General features: G+C 41.6%; 1 pseudogene; it reads right to left on the bottom strand.

Annotated features, from left to right (window-relative positions):
• Positions 1-11,500: 11,500 nt before the first annotated feature.
• The window catches only part of LOC105306873, a 16,562-nt pseudogene continuing 3,374 nt past the window's right edge, over positions 11,501-24,688 (bottom strand).

Here is a 24,688-nt window from a genome sequence, read left to right on the forward strand (position 1 = left end):
TGTTGGAGCTCAGAGCAAGTGAGTCTGTCATTGAGTAAGTCCATGTGCGGGCCCTTTAAGAGGAATGTCTGCAACTCCTGCAGCCCTTTGTCTCACTCAGCCACATTCTCCACTGGTTTTCACAGTCAGAGGTTGTGGGGACTTTTCTTCCTGGCATTGGAACTCTGGGCACTGGAACTCTGGGACTTTTCGTTCTTCAGGCTGGGAAGGGGGCTCTGCAGCCAAGATAATCCTAATTCTCGATTGCCACACATGGTTGTGGGACTAGGCCATTTCACATCTCTGCTCCGCCTACCAGTTTGACTCTCAGTGCTTCCTGGGCTTGTATGTCTATTTCCTTTGCCAGACTGGGGAAGTTTTCCATCATTATTTTCTCAAATAGGTTTTCAGTTCCTTGCTCTCTCTCTTTTCCTTCTGGTATCCATATGATGTGAATGTTGTTATGCTTGATATTGTCCCAGAGGCCCCTTAAACTATCCTCATTTTTTAATTCTTTTTTCTTTTGCTGTTCTGATGTGATGTTTTCTGCTACACTGATTTGATCTTCTGCTTCGCCTAATCTACTGTTGATTCCTTCTAAGATATTCATTTCAGTTATTGTATTCTTCATTTCTGACTGGTTCTTTTTTATGTTTTCTACCTCTTTGTTAAAGTTCTCACTGAATTAATCTAGTTTTCCCCTAAGTTCATTGAGCATCCTTATAACCAGTATTTTGAACTCTGCATCTAATAGATTGTTTCCATTTTGTTGAGTTCTTTTTCTAGAACTTTGTTCTGTCCTTTCTTGTGGGACATCCTTCTGTCTCCCTATTTTGGCTGCCTCCCTGTGTCTGTTTTTATGTGTTAGGTAGGGCTTCTGTATCTCTCAGTCTTAGTAGAGTGGCCTTATATAGTAGGTGTCCTGTGGGGTCCAGGGCCCATCTCCATGGTCGCCTGAGCCGGTTGTTCCAGGTGTGTTATTTTTATGGGTTGTGTGTGCCCTCCTGTTGTAGTTGAGCCTTGGTTGTTGTTGGCACATCAGTGGGAGGGCTTGACCCTCAGGCTGATTGGTTGTGAGGAGTGGGGGGTGACTATAGTGGAGGAACTGTTGTAGAGGGGCTGAACTTATGGAGCAGGATTCATTTTAGCAGGGCTCTGGTGTCTATCCAGTTTGCTTTTGGGGTGTGGTCATCTTTGGATATGGCTTTGGGTGGTACTTGAGCTCAGACTAAAGCTGGCCCACCAGGCATGGAGGCCAGGGCCTCCTGGGGGGCATCCTGCCACAGGCCTATATCAGCCCTGCCTGGGACACCTGTCATGAGCTGCCAAGCAATCCACAAATGGCTGCCACCCACGCTGTGCTTGGTTGTGCCTCAAGAGGCCAAACCACAAACTGAGGCCAGCTGCTGCCCATGCCAAGTTTGAGGCTGCTGAACAAGAGGTGTGGGGCGCAATGAGGCCAGATGCTGCTTATGTCGGTTTTGTAAACCTTTGAGAGATTTTAGGAGAGTTTGCAGCAAGAGCCAAGACAGACCATTTATATGGAAAATTCACTGGAAGTGGCTTGTGTGGGACCACAAGTTGGGTGGGGCGGGATCTCAGGGAATCCCAGGGTGGGGTAAACAGTGTTAGCCAGGTTGATGGAGACTCAGATATGGCAGCCACCTGGGTCTGCATGCCAGGCAGGGGAGGGCTCAGCAAGGGAACAATGCCCTCTGCCAGTACTTCTGTCTGGGAGAAATCTGCCTCTCCAGCCCTTGTCTTGAAGCCAGATAATTCAGTTCCTTTTCTTATGTCTTTGGCAGCTTTCAAGCTGCTACCCCAGCGCTGAAGCTCAGAGCAAGTGAGTCAGTCAGCAAGTAAGTTAGGAAAAGAATGTCTGCAGCTCCAGCAGCCTTCCATCTCTCTCAACCTTTACTGGTTTTCACAGCCAAAAGTTCTGGGAAGTATTCCTTCTGGCACTAGAACCCTGGGCTGGAGACCCTGGTGTGGGGCCGGGACCCCTCGCTCCTCCAGGAGGCTCTTCACAACCAAGATATCCCTCACAACTCTCAGTTGCCACACTCAGGTATGGGACCAGCCTGTTATGAGTCTCTGCCCCTCCTACCAATCTCGACATGGCCTCTTCTATGTGTCCCCAGTTGTAGGACTTCTGTTCAGCTAGATTTCAGATGACTCCCAACTATGGCTATTTGGTAGTTTAGTTGTAATTTTAATGTTGTTGTTAGAGGAGGCAAGCACAGCATTTACCAACTCTGCCATCTGACCTGAAGACTTGATCTTTGATTTCAAGATTATTTTGGTGATTCCGGGTCCCTTGAAATTTAATATGGGTTTTTCTATTTCTGTAAAAAAAAAAAAAAGTTGGTAGAATTTTGATAAAGGATTGCATTGAATCTATAGATCACTTTAGGTAGTATTGACAATTTAACAATATTAAGTCTTCCAATCCATGAACATGAAATGTTTCCATTTATTTATGTTTTGAATTTCTCTCAGCAGTGTTTTGTCATTTTTAATGTACAAATCTTTCACCTCCGTGGGTCAATTTCTAAGTATTTTATTCTTTTTTATGCTATTATATATGGAATTGTGTTTGTAATTTCCTTTTCAGATCATTAACTGTTTGTGTATAGAAATGCAACTGATTTTTTGTGTGTTGACTTTGTATTCTGCTATTTTGCTGAATTCGTTTATTAGTTTTAACATTTTTTAAATGGAATCTTCAGGGTTTTCAATATATAAGATTATATTATCTGAAAACAGAAATAATTACACTTCTTCCTTTCCAATTTGGATGCCTTTTACCAATTAATTAATTAATTAATTAATTAATTTAGTTAGTTAGTTAGTTAGTTTAATCACTCTGGCTAGAATTGAATAGAAATGGCAAAGATGGACATCCTTCCCTTGTTCCTGATCTTAGGCAAAATGCTTTCAGTCTTTCACCATTGAGTATGATGTTCACTGTGAGTTTTTCATATAAGGTTGTTATTATATGGAGATAGTTTCCTTTTACTCCTAGTTTGGTTTTTTTCTTATCATGAAAAAGTGTTAAATTTTGTCAAAGGCTTTTTCTGCATCAATTGAGATTATCATGTGGACTTTTCCTTTCATTCTGTTAATGTGGTATATTACATTGATCAATTTTCAAATGTTGTACCATCCTTGCATTCCAGGAATAAATCCTGCTACCTTCCTCACTTTTGCCATGAATCAGAATCTCTAGAGGTGAAAACTCTGGGGAATATATGATTTTAAAAAGTCTCCCAGGCAATTTGGGTGATCAACCAGCTTTGAAAACAACAGTGTAAACACACACACACCCTTCCCTCACACTGGTTTTTGTCACTGCATAACTTGGATGGGGATGGGGATGGGAAGGTGGCACAGAACAAAAGGGAGAAAAACTTGGTGAGGAAGGACTGGAATGATAGAAGGGAGGGAATGGGGTCTGTCCCCCAGCAGTTCCTTGGACTGGTTTAGAAACTCCATGAAGAAAAGATGTAGAGGTTCAAGCTCATGGAAAAGTCTAAGAGGGACTTCATAACAATCTGAACATGAGCAGAGAGTCAGGGCCCAGGGGACCAAGTGGAGCCCAGAGAAAGTCCCTCTCCCACAGCAAAAGGCTGCAAACTTTGGAAGCATTCAGGGGCATCTTTTGTGATGATACCTGAAGCAGCAGAGATTTCTCCAAACATCTCTGAGGCAGCAGAATAACTTGTGAGAACCAGAGGAATTGAGGAAGTTCTAGGCAAATACAGGGTGTGGCAACCTTGAGAATGCACCTTGCCAACTTTCTACCATAGAGAGTATAAGTGACTAAGGGCCCCAGATGCTGGCTTTGAATTCCATCCCCACAAGTGCTCCAAGGCCACGCCTCCCAATGCCTGTAGTGGGGAGATGAGATACACCACACTGGTGCCTGGCAGACATGCAACAGCTTTGCTGACTGATTTGACTTTATCTTAACAACAACTTTGAATCCAACAGATATTTGTGCACCGATGTTCACAGCAGCACTATTCACAAGAGCCAACAGATGGAAAAGACCCAACTGTTTATCGATAGATCAATGGAAAAACAAAATGTGGTATACAGTTTTTCCCTGCTATCCGACAATAGAGCATGCCTGTGAAACTTTCGTAAGCAGAAATGGCATAAAAAATGCGAAATGGCCTAATGTGAACTTTTGGAAAGCAGGAGATACCTATATACATTCAATAGAATATTATACAAAAAGGAATAAGATTTTTATATATGCTACAAAATGTATGAATCTTCAAAACATTATTCTAACTGAAATAAGCCAGACACAGAAGACAGATACTGTATGAATCCACCTATACAAGCCACCTAGAATAGGTAAATTCATAGAGACAGGAAGTAGAATAAAGGTTACCAGGGGCTAGGGGAACAGGCTTGGGGGATTACGGAATTATCGTTTAATAGGCAGAGCATTTATGTTATAAAAAAGGTTTGGGTATAGATAGTGGGGATGGCTATACAACATTGTAAATCTATTTAATGCTACTGAATTGAACACTTACAAGTGATCAAAATGACTAATATTATGTTTAGTTTACCACAATTTAAAAAAAATTCGATCATATCATTAAAAATCTTTTTTTTTTTTTTTTACTTTCGCTCAAGGACTCCCCAGAAGCTTTGCCAAACCTTTACTAGGGGTCAAACTTGCATATTGGTCTAATGGCTCCCCAGACTTCCCTGGTTCCTTCCAAATTTCCTTTCACACAGGCAGTTCTAGTACAACTTATGCACATTTCATCTCACCTTGGCACCTGTTTCTCGAAAGACCAGGATTAACACACAGGGTGAATGAAGTTCCTCCATAGGTTCACAGGCACATGTGAGACCTCTCCCTGGGCATTCTCTGAATAATTACCAGGACATACAGAACCACGGCATGCTAACACACTTCAAAAAGCTTTTATTGAATTCAGTTTCCAAAAGCACAGATATGAGAAAATTTTGATAGGATCCTAAATTTTTGTAGGGCTGTTTTTGGCTGCTATAAAACACACACATACACACACATATCCGAGTGGCCCTGCTATAAGGTCTCTTTGAGGGATAGACAGTTCTGGAAGGCACTGACCTGTAACAGGGGTGGGGCCTGCCCTTCCCCAGGCAGCCAGCTCAGCTATGGCTCTGTCCAAGGAGTCCACAGACCAGTAGCTGGCATCCCAGCCCAGGAACCAGCCCACAAAGGAGAGAGACTCAAAACCTTGCTTCATCACAGTGATGGGCGTCTGCCTATCACAATTAGCTGGGTCTGTCTGGATATGCCACTTAGTAGCAAATATACATGCAAGAGAAGGAAACCCAGTGCCTTCTTCACCAGGGAGAGGCCACCTCCATGTCCATGCTCTGAACTGTTCTGCTTGTCCCACAGCATCTTAACATTTTGACTCATCGCACACATCACAGTGTATAATCTGATCTCCAGTGTGTGATTATACACCTATTTGTGTGCATGTCTGTTGAACGTCTTTCTACCCCATGCCTGTAAACCCTATCAGTGTAGGGGTGGGTCTGTGTGTTCATGTCTACAGATGCCATGTGGGACATATGGGAGCCCTCATAAACGTTGGGTGGATGGGTGGACAGTAAGACAGATAAGTGAACAGATGGAAGAGGCCCAGGGTATGACCTAGAGGGGCAGTCGGTGGGGCTTACTTGGACAAGGGTACTTCCCAGCTTCTCATCCAGCTGGCTGACACAGTGACCTCATCTTGGATGGACTGGAAAAGGAAGTGATACTCAGCACCGAGGTTCACACAGAGTCCCCAGCCTCTCCTTTGCCTGGGCCTGAGAAATCCACAAATCTCCAGACTACAGGTAATAAAACTGATACTCTGAAGAGCAATCACAGCCAGGAACCAAACCAACATGCCACACCTCCATTCAACATCTGGCCTTCATAGAGAGAACTGAACACAACCAGTGGAATTCCTTCTCCTAAATGTGTCCCACGGAAGCCCAGCTTGTTCATCTCAGCCTGGGCAGCCACAAGAGAAAGTGCTCTGCAACTCGAGCCCAAGATACAGAAAGTTATTTTCTTAGTACATAGTTGCTTAAGGATTAAAATCCTAACATCACTATCTGCTTTTATACTGACTGAATTCTGGTAAAATATAGCAACTTTCCTCCAGTACAGCTCCATTTCCTCTCCTCTCTTTGGTGCTCTTTATTATATGTTACAAACTTAACAATACAATGTTATAATTATTATTTCATACAATTTTATGCTCTTTAAAAGAAATTAAATGAAAGAATCACAAAAGGACAAAAATTATATGATGCCACTTATGTGAGGTTCCTAAAGTAGTTCCTAAAATTCATAGAGACAAGAAGTAGAATGATGATTGCCAGGGCTGGGAGGTGGGGATAATGGAGAGTTAGTGTTCAATAGGCACAAAATTTCATTGGGAAAGATGAAAAACTTCCGGAGATGGGTAGTGATGATGGTTGAAAACATTATGAATTTACTTAATGCCACAGAAGTATACACTTAAAAATGGTTAAAACAGTAAATTTTATGTTATGTATATTTTACTACAATTTTTAAAACCTTTAAAAAAAGAGAAGAAAAATATAGTTACATTCTCATACTTTTACCCAAATGTTTGCCATTCTCAATGTTGTTCATTTTTTCCTGTGAATTTGAGTTACCATTTGCTGTAATTTCCTTAAAGTCTGAAAAGCCTAGAAGGAAATGAGGGGAAATTCTGTGGGGAAACTAGGGGGAAATGAGCTGCACAAACTTCCATGTATTCGAAAATGTTTTAAGTATTCCAGAGACTCTATAGCATTATATGATATATAAAAGTTTTGTTTTCGAAAAATATTCTTAATAGGGTGGGGCTGCTAGCAGTGAATTCTTTGTGTTGTTTATCAAGGAACATTTTTATTTTGACTCCATTTTTTAAGAATAATTTTGCTGGACATAGAATCCTTGGTTAACAAGTGATTTTCCCTCCACCAGTTTGAATATGTCATCTCGAGGCCTTTTGAGTTCCATTTTTTCTGAGAGGTCAGCTGTTACTTGTATTATTGTTTTCTGTATGTGACAAGTCATTTTCTCTTCTTGATTTTAGTATTTTCTGTTTTCAGCTATTAGGCTGTGATGTATTATAGTGTGGATCTCTGTCTGTTTATCCTACTTGTGGTTTATCGAGTCTTTTATCTGTACATTAATATTTCATCAATTTGAGGAAGTCTCTGCCATTACTTCTTCAAATATTTTTTCTGCCCCTTTCTCTTACTCCTCTCCTAGGAGTCGCATATATGTTGATGGGCTTGATGTTGTCTCACAGGTCTCTAAAACTCTGTTCCTTTTTACTTATTTTTTTAAACTCTTTTTTATTTCTGTTCTTCATATTAGGTCATTTCTCATTGAATTATTGTTATCATATTTTCTTTTAATTCGTCGAACATATTTACAATAACAACTTTAAAGTTTTTGTCTGCTAAATGCAACATCTGCACCTCATTGGTCTGTTCTTATTGACTCCTTTTTTCCTGATTACGGCTTATACCTCTTTGTTTCTTTGTTTATCTCATAATTTTTACTAATAATACTTTATAAAAACTCTGGGTTATGATTTTATTTTTCTTAAGGGTTTTTGTTTGTTTCGTTTTTGTTTGTAATTTGCCTGGACTTAAACTGCTTGTGGTATACATCCACTATCCACTGGTATCTCCGCTTTAGGCTGTTTTTCTTTCTTTCTTATTTTCATGTTAATTTTAGCTTTCTAATGATTTCCCTGAGCCTGTATAGCTTAGTGAGCAGCCAATAATTTAAGTAAAGGGTATGCTCAAACATCTTAAATCTATAAGATTTCCACTCTCTGCCAATTCATCTGTGAGTGGGTGTGGAGTTTATTCAAAGTTCATTCAAACTGGGTCAGGGAAGAAATAAAAAGAGAGATCAAGAGATACATAGAAACAAATGATAATGATAATACAACATATCAAAACTTTGGGACACGGCAAAAGTGGTCATAAGAGTAAAGTTCATGTCATTATCGGCCTATATCCAAACACAAGAACGAGCCCAAATAAACAACCTAATGCTTCATCTTAAAAAACTAGAAAGGGAAGAACAAATGAGGCCTGAAGTCAGCAGAAGGAAAGAAATAATCAAAATTAGAGCAGAAATAAATGAAATTGAAAACAAAAAAAACAACAACAATAGAAAAAATAAACACAACAAGGAATTGGTTTTTTGAGAAGGTTAATAAAATTGACAAACCCCTGGCTAGACTCACTCAAGAAAAAAGAGAAAGGACACAAATAAACAAAATCAGGGATGAAAGAGGAGAAATTACTACTGACATTGCAAAAATACAAAGGATCATGCAAGAATACTATGAAAAAGATACCCCAATAAACTTAATTTTTTAAAAAAGTACTTTTAAAGTGGAATTGAAAATACCAGTGTGGAGGGGGAAAAAAATAAAATGTTAAAAAAAAAAACAACAAATAAAAAAACTTAAAAAATAATAATAATAATAAATTTTTTTAAAGAAAAAGTTCATTCAGTTCTCAGACCCTTGGCTTTTGCTTTCCACTAGGGCTGTCATAGATCTCCTTTGTGAATGTGTATACTTTCTCAGTCAGCCAGGCACGTATGGCGAACTGAACCAGCTGTTCTAATGATCTCTAATTTCCAGGATAGCCCCATGACATTTTTTGATGGTTTGCTGCTCCAACCAAGCTCACAAAGCTGCAGGTTTTCCCCATTTATTTCCTACTTTTACTGACAAAGCTGTTGGCTTAAGTTCTCATCTACTTCATTCCAAGTATATCCCCTCTTGCGGATATACTTCTGATTTTCATGGCTATCCCCACCCTGGTAACATTATTATTCTCAATGACTGAAAGACAATGGGAGAAGCCTAGGCAAGAAGACTGTGAAATTCCACTGTTCTTACTCAAAGTTCTAGCATTTTTAAATGAAGAAATGCTTCTCAATTTGTTGTTTGCCTTTGGTTAATTTCAGAAATCTGCAATGGTTATTTTATTGAAAAATACATTCAATTTTATCCTTGTTTGGGGGGAAGAGTATTTGCAACCTCTTCATGCTACCTCAGCCAGAAGTCCCCATTCCTATTATTCACTTTGAGAACTCTTTATATATTCTGAATACTAGTCCTTTATCAGATATGTGTATTGCAAATATTTTCTCTCAGAATGGGGCTTGCCCTTTCATCTACTTAATAGTGTGTTTCAAAAAGCAAAATCTTAAAATTTTTATGAAATGCAGTTTGATTTTTTGTTTTATGGATTATGTTTTTGGTAATATCTAAGAAAGCTTTGCCTGATCTAAGGTCACAAAGAATTTTTTTACTGTTTTCTTTTAGAAGATTTATAATTTGAGGTTTTACATTTCTGTCAATGATTCATTTTAAGTTAATGTTTTAAATATGGTATGATTTATGGATTGAGGCATTTTTAAAAAATTAACGTCCAGTTGTCCCAGCACAATTTGTTGAAAATATTATTTGTCCATTGAATTGAATTGGCACTTTTCTCAAAAATCAATTTAACATATATGTGTGAGTATAATTCTGGACTCTCAATTCTGACCTGTTAAAAGTTAAATTAAACTACATTAAATTTTGGAAGTTGTTTGAGCAAACATTGATTCAAATCAGAGAGCACCAAACTGAAAGTGGTTAGGAGCACTCCACTGGCATGAGCTATGGGAGAAGGCTTTTATACAGTCAATGAGGAAGCAAAGGAAGGAAATTATTTGATTCACTATTGCTTAAGCAGCTGCCTTTTTTGGGAAAGCCTAGTTAACTGTAATTGGTCATTTTTAAGTTTTGATTTCTTAACCTTGAGGTATTTACAGGAGTTTACTCTGGATTAAATTTGGTTTACTTACATAGGGTGCCCAGGCATTAGAGCCACCTCAGTCTAATAGCCTCCTTGTTTAATTACTTTAAAAGATCCATTGACATATGTATATATACTTTTGTCAATATTACACTGTCTTGAATATCGTAGCTTTGTAGTAAATCTTGATATAGTGTGGGTTTTTTTTTTTTCAAAATTGTTTTGGATATTAGTTTCTTTGTATTTCCATAAATATTTCAGAATCACCTTGTTGATTTCTATGAAAAAGCCTACTGGAATTTTAATTGGGATTGTGTTAAATCTATAGATAAAGTTGAAAAGGATTGGCCATTTAAAATTATTGTTTTTTTCCAAACCATAAACATTTATTTGGGTCTTATTTAATTTCTCTCATCAATGCTTTATTGTTTTCATTATACCAAGCTTGCACATCTTTTGTTAGATTTATACCAAGTATTTCATGTTTTTAGCTATTGTAAATGGTACTATTTTTAAATTTCCATTTTTAATTTTTTATTGCAAATATATAAAATACAATTGATTTTTCTGTTGACCTTATATTCTGTAAATTTGCTAAATTCACTTATTATGGTAGCTTTTCTGTAGCTCTTTGTGATTTTTCACATAGAAAAAGTCTCTGTTTATTACTGACAGAGACAGTTTTATTTATTCCTTTACAATCTGGATGGCTTTTATTTCTCTTTCTTGACATATTGCACTGGTTAGGACCTCAAATTAAATGTTCAATAGGAATGGTGAGAATGTACATCCTTGCTTGTTCTTGAACTTAGAGATAGCATTCAGTATTTCACCATAAAATTATGACAGTAGATGTAGGTTTTTAGTGGGTGTCTTTCATTGAGTCAAGGAGGTTCCCTTTAATTCTTAGTTTACTGAGAAGTTATATCTTGAATAAATGTTGAATTTCTTTCATGTCTTTTTTCTTTCATAACTGAGATTTTATTGGTTGTTTTGAGAATAAGTACATGAATATTTCAATTTGTACACAATTCCTAACCTACATACCAAAAACCTAAAAAATCATGTTGTTGTGATTATTTTCTAAACAGTTATTCCAGTGATTTTTCCATCTTAAACTTTGGAGGCTAATTTTCCTCAATAGAGTATTAGTACATCAAACCCCACTAATTCACAATTTAATATCATATACACTACATAATCAAATTTTCAGTCTTTCAGAGCATGTTAACAAAGAAAGTTACTAGGAAAACTGGACTACTAAGACAAAGATGTTACAGCGTGCACAAAATTCTGACAGGAAAAGCCAAGATCAAGGAATGGTTTTCTTCAGAAAACAATTCTACCAAAAACATGGGAATAGAAGCAGTTGAAAACATTCAAGACCTTAAATGCATGACCAACTCCAAATTGCTAGTTGGTACACTTTGTGTTATAGGATATAAAAACTAACCCCACCTATGGGATTTTAAGCTGACACCCAACATAATCAAAGCCTTCCATATTCAATAGCCCACTATTTTCTGATTGTACAAAAAGATAAACAACCAGCAAATGATTTCACCTCGTAAAAAAGTGTTTACACTTAAAAATGGGATGTGGTAGAATTCTCTCCTTCTTAAAAATGTTTCTAGAGCTACTAAAAAACTTGCATTTACAAAATATTTATAAAAACATTCCTCTGGATTGCACAAGAAGGGAGACGGGGACCACTGATAAGACTTGGTGTATGACATTTATCAGACTTGGCTTCTTTCTCTCCTGCTTCATCAGAGGTTTGCACTCCCCCGATATTTAGTCTCTCCATTTTCTTCAAGTAAATCTTTAGTTTCCTAGTTAGCCACTTTGCCTGTTTTTCCCTTTGCTCCCCTTTTCCCTTTTGTTCACACTTCCTTTTTTGTCTACAAATTTATCCTTTCCTGCTGCCTTTTTGGGCTTCGCTTCCACTTTTGCAGGAGCAGGTTTAGCTGACAACCTCACTGACCTCCTCTTGGGCTCCTCCTTCTCCACCCTCTCAGCAGAGCTGACCTACTTAGGTATTGTGATAGTAGAGCGGACGTGTGCCAGATGCCTGCAGGCCACAGTGCACCAAGAGCCTTCATGAAGCAGGGCTGTTTGGCAGCTGCTGCTCCTCTGGCCACCTGAGCTTCTCTCTTCCATGTCTTTTAACTTCTCTTGCCCATAATAAGAGTTATCACCAGAAATAACTTTTTATGACCTATCTATTGGGCCAGCAAACATCTAATTACTGAACGTCTGTTCTTATTGTCCTACAAATGACTTTCCTCTCCTCTGAAACCTCAGAGCATATTACCTCATCCTTAGCTCAGAATGTCATATATACCCCATTTTAATTTTCTGTCTTTGAACCTCTCATATATGGGGGTTTCCATATGTAAGTATGTAATTAAAATTGGTTATTTTACATTGTTCATCTGTCTCATGAAGATTTCATTATTAGACCAGCTAGAAGAATCTATAAAGGTAGAGGAAAATTTCTTCCTCCACTGTCATGTCATAAGATGCTATGAAACACTACCAGGATCATGTCAAAAGAACACAGTAGCCAACCCAAAAATGCTTCCACTAGTCAAAGGAAGGATTACTTGAGCATTAGTAAGAATAATAACTCTAATGGATTGATGGATACCCAAATCTACAGATCTACATACATTTTTAAAAAGAACTTGTTTTTCACTTTAAGAGGATGCTAAGCAACTGGTAAATAAAGAGAAAGCATCAAATATTTATCTTGTCTTTTGTATGTGATCTCTCCTTCCGGATAACTAAATAATCAATGAGGGGAAATTTCACTTTGTGGAACTATGCCTGCTAATAAAAAAAGAAGAAGAAGAAGAAATGATATGGTTAAAACATCACTATTTTGAAAACACTCATGAATCTAGGCAATGTTTGTCAATGACTGCAAACGTCAGAAAAAAAGAACCAAGCAGAGATTACGTATCTCCTGATGGAAATACATATCACCACATAGAAATCAGTCTCAAAAAAAAAAGTTGAATTTGTTCAATTTACAGAAAATACAGAAGACAAAAGAACATGTTAAATGAAACCACAGGAGTGGAATCATCCGAATACAGACTGTGACAAACTACAAGGATGAATGACTCAATTTTTTTCAACAAAGCAGTGTCATAAGAAAGAGAGATGGTGGAGGTACTTAGAGATTTGAGATTTGTCAACAAGAAACTATGCATAAATATTATTTGGATCCAAAATCAAACAACTATTATAAGAAGAAAATGAAAGAAAAGAAAATGATAAGATAATTGAAGAAATATAAACACTGACTGGATAGCTGTTTCTAATAATAAATTATTATTGACTTTCGTATGATAATGTATTGTCTAATTTTGTTTAATTCCTTATCTTTTGGAGATACATACTGAAATAGTTACAGATTAAATGACATGATATCTTGACCTTGCTTCAAAATAATCCAAGGATCTAGGGTAAGGGTATAGGTGACCAGATTGGCCATATGACACAGGGGTATCCAAAGGTTCATTTTGCTATTTCCTCTACTTTTGTATATGTCTGAGATTTTCCATAATACATTTTAATGCCTTTTATAGATACAATGTGTCTGTTTCACATATGACACCCCCAAACTCAGAAGCTTATTCACCATGAAAGAGCCACTAAACTACCAAGATGTCTTAGCCATCTGAGATCAGCCAGCTTCAGTCATGGGCCACTCTGGTGCTGGCACAATGTACACACAAGGGAATAGCTGCAATCAAAGGGTTGGAGGCCATGCATGGACCCAACAAACATCATAGGCTCCCATTAATCACGGCCAACTTAACTATTGTTGCTAACAAATATCGAACCTGCCAGCAACAGAGATGAACACCAAGTCCCCCATTTAACATGACTTCTTGAGAAGACCAACTGCCCCCTCGGAGGCAAGTTAACCTGGGGGCAAGTTAACTATTTGGGGCACTTTCTATGCTGCAAGAGCCAGTGGTTTATTATCATAGAGTAGTGTTTACTCCAAAATGTATCTTAAGTAAATAATCCCGACAAGTAAGAAATATATTCACTTCAATCCCCAGACTCAAGTCACTCCAGAAAGATTATGCTAAGAGCTGTTGATCATGTTTTCCTACAGTGATGATACCAACATGCTAATATAAACTACAGCAAGATATTCTGTAAGCTACTATACTCTCACCTATAAAATGATCTCCTGGGATTCTTACTCTGTGCTTTCACCAGCAGACTGTACATGAATAAACCATCTCAGCATTCTCCTGACTGCCTTTGGAATGTCTTCTGTATTTGGGGATTGAGCTTTGATATCAGCAAAATGATGGTTGAGGTTGTAAAAGCCTTCTATATGCCCTTATAAAATGATTGTTTGTGCTATATGAAAAGCAAAACAAAACAAAAAACACACATAAGCTTAAAACAATAATCATGCATTGACCTGTTCCTGGGTCTGTGGGTCAGCTCTGCGTTGACCAATCTAGCTTTAAGACTCCAAGCTATAGATTGAGTTCAGGTGTTCTCTACATGTCTCTCATTCTCTTTGAACGAATGGCTACCCAGAGCTTATGCCTGTTCCTAGAGACTCATACCAGAACCCCGACTGAAGGAGCAAAACCTATGTGGGGCATGTTTTTATCATGGCAGATTACTGCAGCACAAGAGGGCATATCCTACTAAGCAAGCACATTTCAAAGCTTCTCTTGTCAGATTCACAAAATTCCTATTGTTCAAAGCAAGTCACATGGCCAAACACAAAGTCAAAAGCTGGGAAAGAATTCTCTATCTCTTATGACAAGAGCATGGATGGAGAACTTTATTACAGGGGAACAAAGATTTGGGCCAATAATTCAATCTACCATAGCCCCTTCATCTCCCTGCCACTGCATTGGTTCAAGCTCCACAATGGACAGTAGGAACATTCTGCTAAGAGACCTCTCTGTCTCTAGTCTGGCTCCTCCAAGCCTTGTTACAGCCAGAGTAACTTTTTTCGCTAGCCCTTTTCTGGTTTTCTTCTAATTATGGTAAAAACCCATAACACAAAACTGACCATCTTAACCATTTCTAAAGATACAGTTCATTAGTGTTAGGATATTTACATTGTGATGCAACCAATCTCCAGAATTTTTCATCTTGCGAAACCAAAACTCTATACCCACTAAACAACAACTCCCTGTTTTCCACTCTCCACCTCATTTCTGGCGATTACCATTCTACTTTCTGTTTCTGTTAATGTGACCACTCTAGAAACCTCATATAAGTGTGAGGAATAGAGTGAAGAAATAAAATGGAGTCACTAAATGGGGCTGCTAAATTATTAAATTCAAGTAGGTTGAGGCATGAGGAAATTATACTATTCCTGTTGTAACTAGACTAAGAACTTAAACTTTTGAACTTTCCAGTCTTACATCAATGCCTGAATAGACATCAGACCTCCAGATAACCATCTGATTACCCCTAATCACATTAAAGAAAAAATGTTCATGTATCAGGACCACCCGATATCCATTATCCAAAACTCTGGTTATCTAGAGGATTACCACCTCAGACCAATCCAGACACTAAGAATTCAGGACTGATTCTTCTCAAGAATGTACTTTTTTTTTTTTCCACTATAAAACTATAAGCTTTTATTTCTTATTTGGAACACTCTAGGTATTGCCTAGTTGTGTTTTGGGTTTGAAAAGTCTAAGAACCTTGAATAAATCTTTATCATGTATATCTAACCAAAGCCTCCAGACCCTTTTCAAGTTCTTTTGACATAAGTGGTGTCAGAAGTGGGATCAAAACCATGCTCCACTTCAATTCTGGTGCTACTGTTGAATTTGAGCAAGGTACCTGTTTGAGTTCTTTGTGTTCTCTTGTCTCCCCTATGGCTCTGCAGTTCCTTCCACTGGTGAGTTCTCTTAGTTCCAAACCTTTCTCCAGCTGAGGTTCAGAGCTTTTATTCTTGGGTACTTGTTACTAATTTTTGTAAAGCACTACATCTTTCTAAGTCCATTTTGGAACACCAGCTGGATTTATGGTCCATCCTAGGCTAAGTATTTGTCCCAATTGAAGGACAATTTGGAGTACAGTGGCCATTCTGGGGATCTTTAAAATTCCAAAATTAGTATATTTATATGCGCAATTAGAGAATCTTAGAAATATTAAACAAGCTGAATTGGAGGCATTTTTCAATTTAGAAGCTTCTAAGAAATTAAATGATTCAAAGCGACCTTAATATCTCTTTTGTCTTATTGTCCAGCTGTGACAATTTTCAGGAGAATTTATCTTTAATATAGGACCCTCTAAAAAGTTCTCCAAAAGTTCTTTCCTCTGGAACTTTAGCTGCTTATATTTACAAACATTTTGGTTCCTCCTATTGTGCCTTTTTAATAAAATGCGCCAACTTAGCCAAAATAATTTAAAACTGTAACAGCCATTAAGAAAAAAAACTTTGTTTTAAGTCCACTTTAAAGGCCCTCCCTTAAAGAGAAGATTCCAAACCTCTTAGGAACAGTGGACTACATACTTTGCTTGACATGCAGAAGCTACTAAACAACAAAAATACTTTAAAAATAGCTCTAAAAGGATTCTAAAAGAAACTTTGATCATTTGAGCAGCTAACTAAAAACAAGAGTCTCCTGTAATAGGCTAATAAAAAATTTAAAATATAAGAGGTACCTAAAACAAATATTATAAGGCCAATTGATTATTTATACTTTCTCTCCCAGAGATAGTTATTGCCTATACCCTAAGGGCTTGGCTTGACTACCTGCCTGGGACATGAAGGCAGACAGTTTTGGGGTTTTTTTTGACTATCAGAGGGAATGACTTTGGGAGGTAATAATCTTTGTATCCTTTTGAATCCATGGAATTGTTTAATCCTCCCAGAAATACTTACTGTTTCTCCCACCTGAAACCTAATAAGATATTTCAAATAATTTAATGACTCTATAATAAGAAATTTCGCAAAACTGGAATTTTTTAAAAGAGCCTCCGCCCCTAAACTAAAATAAGACGTATGTACTCAGAGTGAAAGAAGTAAATTAGAAATGATGTAGTTGGGACGTGGTTTCATAGTGTAGTGGTTAACACGTCTGCTTTAAATGCAGAAGGTCCTGGGTTCATGCTGTTAAGGATGTGGTTCTGGGCAAAGATATGCTAACAGCCATCTTCTGCTTCTGTAATCTGCTTGCTTGTTTGATGATTAACTAGGGTGTGGTTAATCTGCTTGCTTGTTTGATGTTAACTAGGGTGTGGCTAGGCTTTATAAACTGCCTCTTTAGGGAGCTCAAGGCTGATCTCCTCCAACCCTGCGTGGTAGAGAATCAGTCGCTGGCCGGCTAATAAAGGCTCATAATTCATCTCAATTGGCTCCGTGGGTCTTAGAATTGATCGTGCCACAACATTTGGAGGCCCCAGAGAGATCTCTCCAGAGGGGGAGATCTCCTAAGACCCGCGACCCCGGCCACCTTGGGCGAGGACCTGCCCTGTCCAGGGGACGGCTGCTGAGAGACGTTCCTCAGCCCCAGACGCCAATCGGACACGCCCAAGAGGGCAGGTGGACAAAAGGTTCAATTCTGTAACAATTGGGCATGAGCCATCTGGAGCAGCTTCACCGGTGAGTCAGACTGCACTTGGATCTGTCTGTCAGTGGGCCCTAAAGAAAACTAGTGGAAGGCTGGACGCAGCAATACTTCCCTAGTTCGGTCAAGGTCTGAGACGTCAGACTTGACTTCAGGTATTCAGGTTTCTGGTTCAGGTATTCAGGTTTTTGGGTACGCTAGTGTTTTGTGCTACCTGTAGTTTGTCTTGTCTGTCTGTATCGTGTCTGTCTGTCCGGACTGGTCAAATGTACTGTTTACCCTCCTATTGCCTTGGTCTTCATAAGTTTACTCCATATATCGAAGTGTGGTATTTTAATTTTTCCCTTAGGTCTGGCCTCCGTGGCCCCGTCCAACTGGACGCTAGGTCAGGGGCTGATCCTAGCCCCGGCTTATTTGGCTTTTGTGGGGATCTTGCCTGTTTTTACTAACATGGGTCAGGCTTCTTCCTCGAATCATCCTACCCTCCTTCAGTGCCTCCTTAACCATTTTAAGGATTTCAGGAGACGAGCCCAAGCCTATGGAGCTAGTGTCACTCCCTTTGACCTTCAGAGGTTCTGCCAGTTAGATTGGCCCACATTTGGAACAGGGTGGCCATCAGAGGGGTCACTTGACCTGCAAACAGCCTTTCAGGTGCTGGGTATTATCTATGGAAATCCTGGCCACCCTGATCAGGCTCCATATATCAATATGTGGATCGATATTGTTTCTGATGCCCCCAAGTACTTGAAGGACTGCTGCTGTGGCCAAGAGTAAAAGATGACTCCCAAGTCTGTCTTTCTCTCCACACCAAAGGGCCCAAAAGAGAAACCGTCCGGACAGACACTTAACTCTCTTTACCCTGTCTTACAGGTACCCCCTGACACCCCGAGATTACTAATCTTTCCCCTTACTCCCCTCGTGACCCGTTCCGATCTCCATCTAACAGGGAGGCAGAACCCCTCCAGAGTCCTCCCCACACCCGCACTGGTGTTGTGTACCGGCCCCCACAAGACCCTGATCCTGTCCCTAACTCATCGAACCAGGCAGCAGTTCTGGCCCCACTCTGGCAATTGGCTCCCCCAGTTGGGGGAGAAACCCAGAGGCCATTCATGATCTATGTCCCTTTCTCCACCAGTGATCTGTACAATTGGAAACACCAGAACCCCTCATTCTCAGAGAAACCCCAGGGATTAACCTCTCTCCTAGAGACTATTTTCTTTACCCACCAGCCGACATGGGATGATTGTCAACAACTCCTCCAAGTCTCGTTTACCTCAGAGGAGCGGGAGCGGATCCTGAGGGAGGCTGCAAAAGCGGTATTAGAGCCCAACGAGCAGCCTTCCACCGATCCGACCCGCGTCCAACATGTTCTCCCGAACACCCGTCCGCCTTGGGACCCCAATACCGACAAAGGTAAGGAGGCTCTTCAACGGTATCGCCAGCTTCTGCTCTAGGGCCTCCAGTCTGCCGCCCGATGACCCACTAACTTATCTAAGGCAAGCGAGGTCATCCAAAGTAAGGATGAATCACCAGCGGCGCTCCTGGAACAACTCTTAGAGTCGTACCGGTGTATACCCCTATTGACCTGGAAGACCCTTGTAATAGGAGGGCTGTGAATTTAGCCTTTGTCAGTCAGTCGGCCCCATATATTAGAAAGAAACTGCAGAGGATGGAAGGGTTTGAAGGAAAGAACCTGTCTGAGCTGGTAGAGATAGCCCAACGAGTATTCAACAATAAAAGTGAGGTAGATATAGCACAGACTAAGAAGATGACCAAGGTCCTGCTTGCAACCATGCAAGGATCCCAGCCAAAGGGACCGCCAAGAAAAGGCAGAGGCTGAGAACAGGCACCCAGGGCGAACAATGGACCCAGGAGAGTTGGGTTAGAGAAGGACAAGTGTGCATATTGCAAGAAAAAGGGACATTGGAAGAATGAGTGCCCTGACAAAGGACGAGCCCCCCAAAAGATGGCCCCCCTCATCCTCTTCGAAGACACAGAGTGAGGAGGTCAGGGCTCCTACATTATGAGCCCCCGGGAGCCCAGGGTAACTTTACAAGTCGAGGGCAAGCCTGTGAACTTCTTGGTGGACACAGGAGCTACCTACTCTGTCCTACAGAGCGCCCAGGGCCCACTCTCAAAGGAAAAGACACTTATACAAGGGGCCACTGGACAAGGGAAATCTTACCCTTGGACCCAAGCCAAGATTACAGATCTGGGAAAAGGAACGATTACCCATTCATTTCTAGTTATGCCAGAATGCCCGTACCCGCTGCTGGGTAGAGACTTGCTATAGAAGTTACAGGCCACAATCTCCTTCAAGGAAGGGCATACTGAACTGACTGTCGGGTCAGGCCCACCGACCATTCTACTTACCTGCCCATTGTCTGAGGAATACCTTTTGCGAGAGGAGCCCCAACAAACTTGCCTGGGGTCTTGCCTAAAAACCCCCTGTTAACTGAATTCCAACAAAGGATTCCTGGTGTCTGGGCAGAGGCAAATCCCCCTGGTCTGGCAGCACATCATCCTCCTATTATAGTGACTCTGTCCACCTCAGCTACTCCAGCCTGGGTATGTCAATACCCTATCAGTCAGAAGGCCCGAAGGGGTATTGTTGTTCATATTCGAAGGTTGAGGAAGGCAGGAATCTTAGTTCCCTGCCACTCCCCCTGGAATACTCCCTTGCTCCCAGTACAGAAGCCCGGCACCAATGACTACCGACCTGTCCAGGATCTCAGGGAGGTTAATAAGCGAGTTGAGACCATCCACCTGACGGTCCCCAACCCTTACACTCTTCTCAGCCAACTACCCACAAGTCATCAAGTATATACTGTCCTAGATCTGAAGGATGCCTTCTTTACTCTGCCGCTGGCCAAGGCTAGCCAGCCAATCTTTGCTTTTGAATGGGAAGACCCAGACAGACTTTACTCAGGACAGTTGACTTGGACTCGACTGCCTCAGGGCTTCAAGAACTCCCCAACCCTGTTCAATGAAGCCCTAAGTCAGGACTTAGTTGAATTCCGCCAGAGGCACCCTGAGGTAGTACTTCTACAATATGTTGATGATCTTTTGCTAGCGACTGAAAAGAATTAGAGTGTAAACAGGCTACTGAGGACCTACTCCAGGAGTTAGACAAGAATGGGTATCGGGTATCTGCTAAGAAGGCTCAACTTTACACTCCCCAAGCGACGTACCTAGGGTACAATCTACAGAAAGGAAAAAGGACTCTGTCCTCTAGTCGGATCGAGGCTATTCTGAGGATACCTCAGCCGCACACCAAGCGACAGGTTCGAGAGTTCCTGGGAGCAGTAGGTTACTGCAGACTTTGGATTCCAGGGTTAGCAGAAATAACGAAGCCCCTGTACACTAGTACCAGAGGGAAAGGAGGGGACCTAGCCTGGGGAAAAGAAGAAAGGAAGGCATTTGAAGCCCTGAAGGCAGCCCTAACCACAGCCCCTGCATTAGCCCTGCCCAACCTGGAAAAGCCATTTCAACTCTGTGTTACCGAGGTATGGGGAATCGCGAAAGGAGTCCTGACACAGACCCTAGAACTCTGGAAGTGACCAGTTGCATACCTCTCCAAAAGATTGGACTACGTGGCAGCAGGTTGGCCCAACTGTTTGAGGGTGATCACTGCCACTGCAATCCTCACTAAGGAAGCCCTAAAATTGACACTAGGGCATGTGCTAGCTGGAAACTTACTGCTTGGCTATAGCTCATGGGAACATAGGCTATCGCCCATAGGAACGTAGGCTATTACCTATGGGAACATAACATTCTAACAATAAGCTTTCTGCTTCTGTACCCCTGCTTGCACACCTAACCTGTGAGTTGACAGGTAGTGAATAGGAGAAAAATAGACCTTTGTGTTTAAGACGGAATGAGGAATGGGATTTAGGGATTAAAAATCCTATACCTCTACATTTCGGGGCTGCTTAATTTGGAGTCTGCGTACCCCTGGCAGACCCAGCTGGCTGAATAAAGAGCATGTTTCCTATAACTCACTGATTCCTGGTGGTCCATGTGTCTATCGGGGGCTGGCAGCTACAACATTTGGAGGCCCCAGCGAGATCTCAGGGAGTGGCCCTGGGATCTAAGACCGGACCAGCCTCCAAAGCAGTTGCTGTCCCTGTTACGGATTCAAAGGGGTGGCCAACCTGAGACATTCCAGGGCCCTTGAATACTGTGACGGGTCAGTACGATCGTCAAGGACGCAACCTTTAGGACATGCTCTTTGTTCCTGGTCCCTACGGGAATCTGGAATCTCCGAGGCCTCGGTGTCTGAATAAAAGGTACCTTCCTGTTTTTGTTGACTGGTCAGTGGGGGTCCGTGGAGAGACTGGACACAGTCATATCTCCCGGACCATGGCCAGGCCACGGGACGCCACCTCTTGTGCCCTATTGTTGGGTTCTGTTTATTGTCTCTGGTCTTGTCTAGGTTGTAGGTGGCAGACTTCTCTGGGTCCACCTACACCCCAGTAATTGTTCTCGTCTGAGTGTCTGATTGTTCTTGTCTGAGTGTCTGATTGTGCTTGTCTGAGTGTCTGTTTTGTGTTTTCTGCGCAAGCGATAGGGGGAAGCCTGAGTTCACAGAAGACACCCTTGGGTTGTCTTCTGCGACATTTCAAAGAAGGGTTTGTAGAAAGAGCTGACTATAGCATAAAGTTTTCTCCAGGCAGACTAAAAATATTGTGTAAAGTTGAGTGGCTGTCTTTTGATTAAACTAGTGTCCGGAGGGTTCTTTTGACAGGGGGTTAGTAAGGGATGTTTGGAAGATTGTCATGGGAGGCCCGGGACATCCTGATCAGTTTCCCTACATCAATTAATGGTTAAACCTTGTTCAGACACCTCCTCCTTGGCTCTGCCGGTGTGCCCTTTCTCTAGGGGTGCGAGTCTTAGTTGTGGGCCCCCCGAAACATGCAGCAACTGAATCTCCAAGACAGCCCAGTCCCTCAGTCCTCCACCGGAGGACAGTGACCTTCCCCCACCCTATAATCCAGGACAACAGAGGCCAAACAGCACCGCCTCACCTTCCCAGACGCGGGCAAGTAGCCCCTATTGGCCTCCTGCTCCCGCTCTGGGCAGGGCACCAGCCGATACCACCACCCCGGCCATCCTCCCTTTGCGAGAAGCACCACCCCAGGGACATCACACAGACAGGCCCTTTATGGTTTACGTGCCTTTCTCAACTAGTGACCTGTACAACTGGAAGGCACAGAATCCACCTTTCTCTGAGAAACCCCAGGCATTAATAGGACTCTTAGAAAGCGTCTTTCGGACTCAATGCCTCACCTGGGACAATTGCCAACAGCTTTTAATTACCTGCTTCATGGAAGAAGAACATGGAGGCATTTGGACTGAAACACAAAAGATAGCTGTGGGAGGGAGGAGAGTTGAGGAAGTAGGGGAACAGACTGAGGAGGAATTTCCCTCCACCCACCCAGACTGGGGACACAATTCTCAGGCAGGGAGAACGGCATTAGATCGGTACCACCAGATTCTACTTGGGGGAATTAAGATGGCTGCTCATCAGCCAACTAACCTTTCTAAGGTAACTGAAGTTATACAGGGACCTCAGGAACCCCCTGGAGCATTTCTTGAACAAGGCGTACCGGGTATACACCCCCATTGATTCTGAGGCGCAGCAGGCAATTAATATAGCCTTTGCTACTCAGGCAGCCCCTGATATCCGGTGTAAATTGCAAAAAATTAGAAGGTTTTGCAGGGATGAACCTGTCCCAACTTGTTGAGATAGCCCAGAAGGTGTTCAACAACAGGGAGGCACCAGATGACCCCAAAACGTATGGCTAAAATCCAAAGCTACTGTCATCAACCCAGCCAATCTGTTGCCAGACCCAGACCCTGAGACCCCCTGTTCATGACTGCATAGATTTCACTGATGCTGTGTGTTCCTCGCAGCCAGACCTCAAAGACTCCCCTCTGCCTGAAACCGATGAAGTTCTGTTCACGAACGGGAGCAGCTTCATGCAGGAAGGAAGGAGGTATGCTGGGGCAGTGGTCATAACTCTAACTGGCACCATCTGGTCACAGGCTTTTCTCCATAGGACTTCTGCTCAAAAGGCAGGACTCATTGCCCTCACTGAGGCACTAAGATGGGGAAAGGATAAGGCAGTCAAATATACACTGACAGCCGATGTGCCTTTGCCGTTACACATGTACATGGAGCCATCTACAAGGAAAGAGGGCTTCTGACTTCAGCTGGGAAGGACATCAAGAACAAGGGGGAGATCTTAGCCTTACTTGAAGCCATATAGATGTCTAAGACTCTTGCTATTGTTCTTTGTAAAGGGCATCAAAAAGGGAATAGTCCTGAGGCTGAGGGAAACCGAGGAGCCAATGCAGAGACAAGAACAGCGGCCACAAGGCCAGTGGGGCCCCCACCACATCTACTGACTATTATCCCTTACCCAGAATTGCCTCCGTCTCTGACCTATACGGCGGAAGAGAACATATATTTTCAAGATAAGGGAGCCACTAGGAACCAACAGGGGTGGTAGACAACCCCGGATGGAAAAATCGGGCTCTCACGGCCCTTGGAAGGACTCTCCTCCACCAACTACACCAGACCACACACCTAGGGTGAACTAAGATGCTCCAAGCTCTAGACCCCTACTTTCACTTGTTAAAAGGGAGAAGAACTGCAGAGGAGATTGCCTCGCGATGCCCGGCTTGTGCCCAAGTTATCCAAAGAAGGGGAAGATAGAAGAACCTAGGCATGGGGAAAGAGAAACTTATCCGGGGGACCACTGGGAAGCAAATTTCACTGAGATAACCCCGACTGTGGGGGGCTATAAATATTTACTTGTTTTTATAGACATATTTTCAGGATGGGTAGAGGCCTTCCCTACCAGGAAGAGACTACTTTAGTAGTTACTAAGAAACTACTACAAGAAATTCTCCCTCGATTTCGTTTCCCTGGAACTTTAGGGTCGGATGACGAGCCAGCCTTCGTAGCAAAGGTATCACAACAATTGGCTAGCTACCTAAATTTGCAACGTAAACTCCACTGCGCCTACCGGCCCCAAAAGTTCGGGCCAAGTAGAGCGAATGAATCGGACCCTAAAAAAGACATTAGTCAAGTTAAGATTAGAAAGTGGTGGGACCTAGGTAAAACTTCTCCCCTTTGCTCTTCTCTGAGCCAGGTGTACTCCATATATTAATGGATTCACCCCATTTGAAATTTTCTTTGGAAAACTCCCACCTCTAGTACCTAGAATAGAAGATGAGAAAAGGCAGAACTA

The sequence above is a fragment of the Pteropus vampyrus genome, unplaced genomic scaffold, assembly GCF_000151845.1.
Source record: "Pteropus vampyrus isolate Shadow unplaced genomic scaffold, Pvam_2.0 Scaffold462, whole genome shotgun sequence".
In the NCBI taxonomy this organism is placed as follows: domain Eukaryota; kingdom Metazoa; phylum Chordata; class Mammalia; order Chiroptera; family Pteropodidae; genus Pteropus; species Pteropus vampyrus.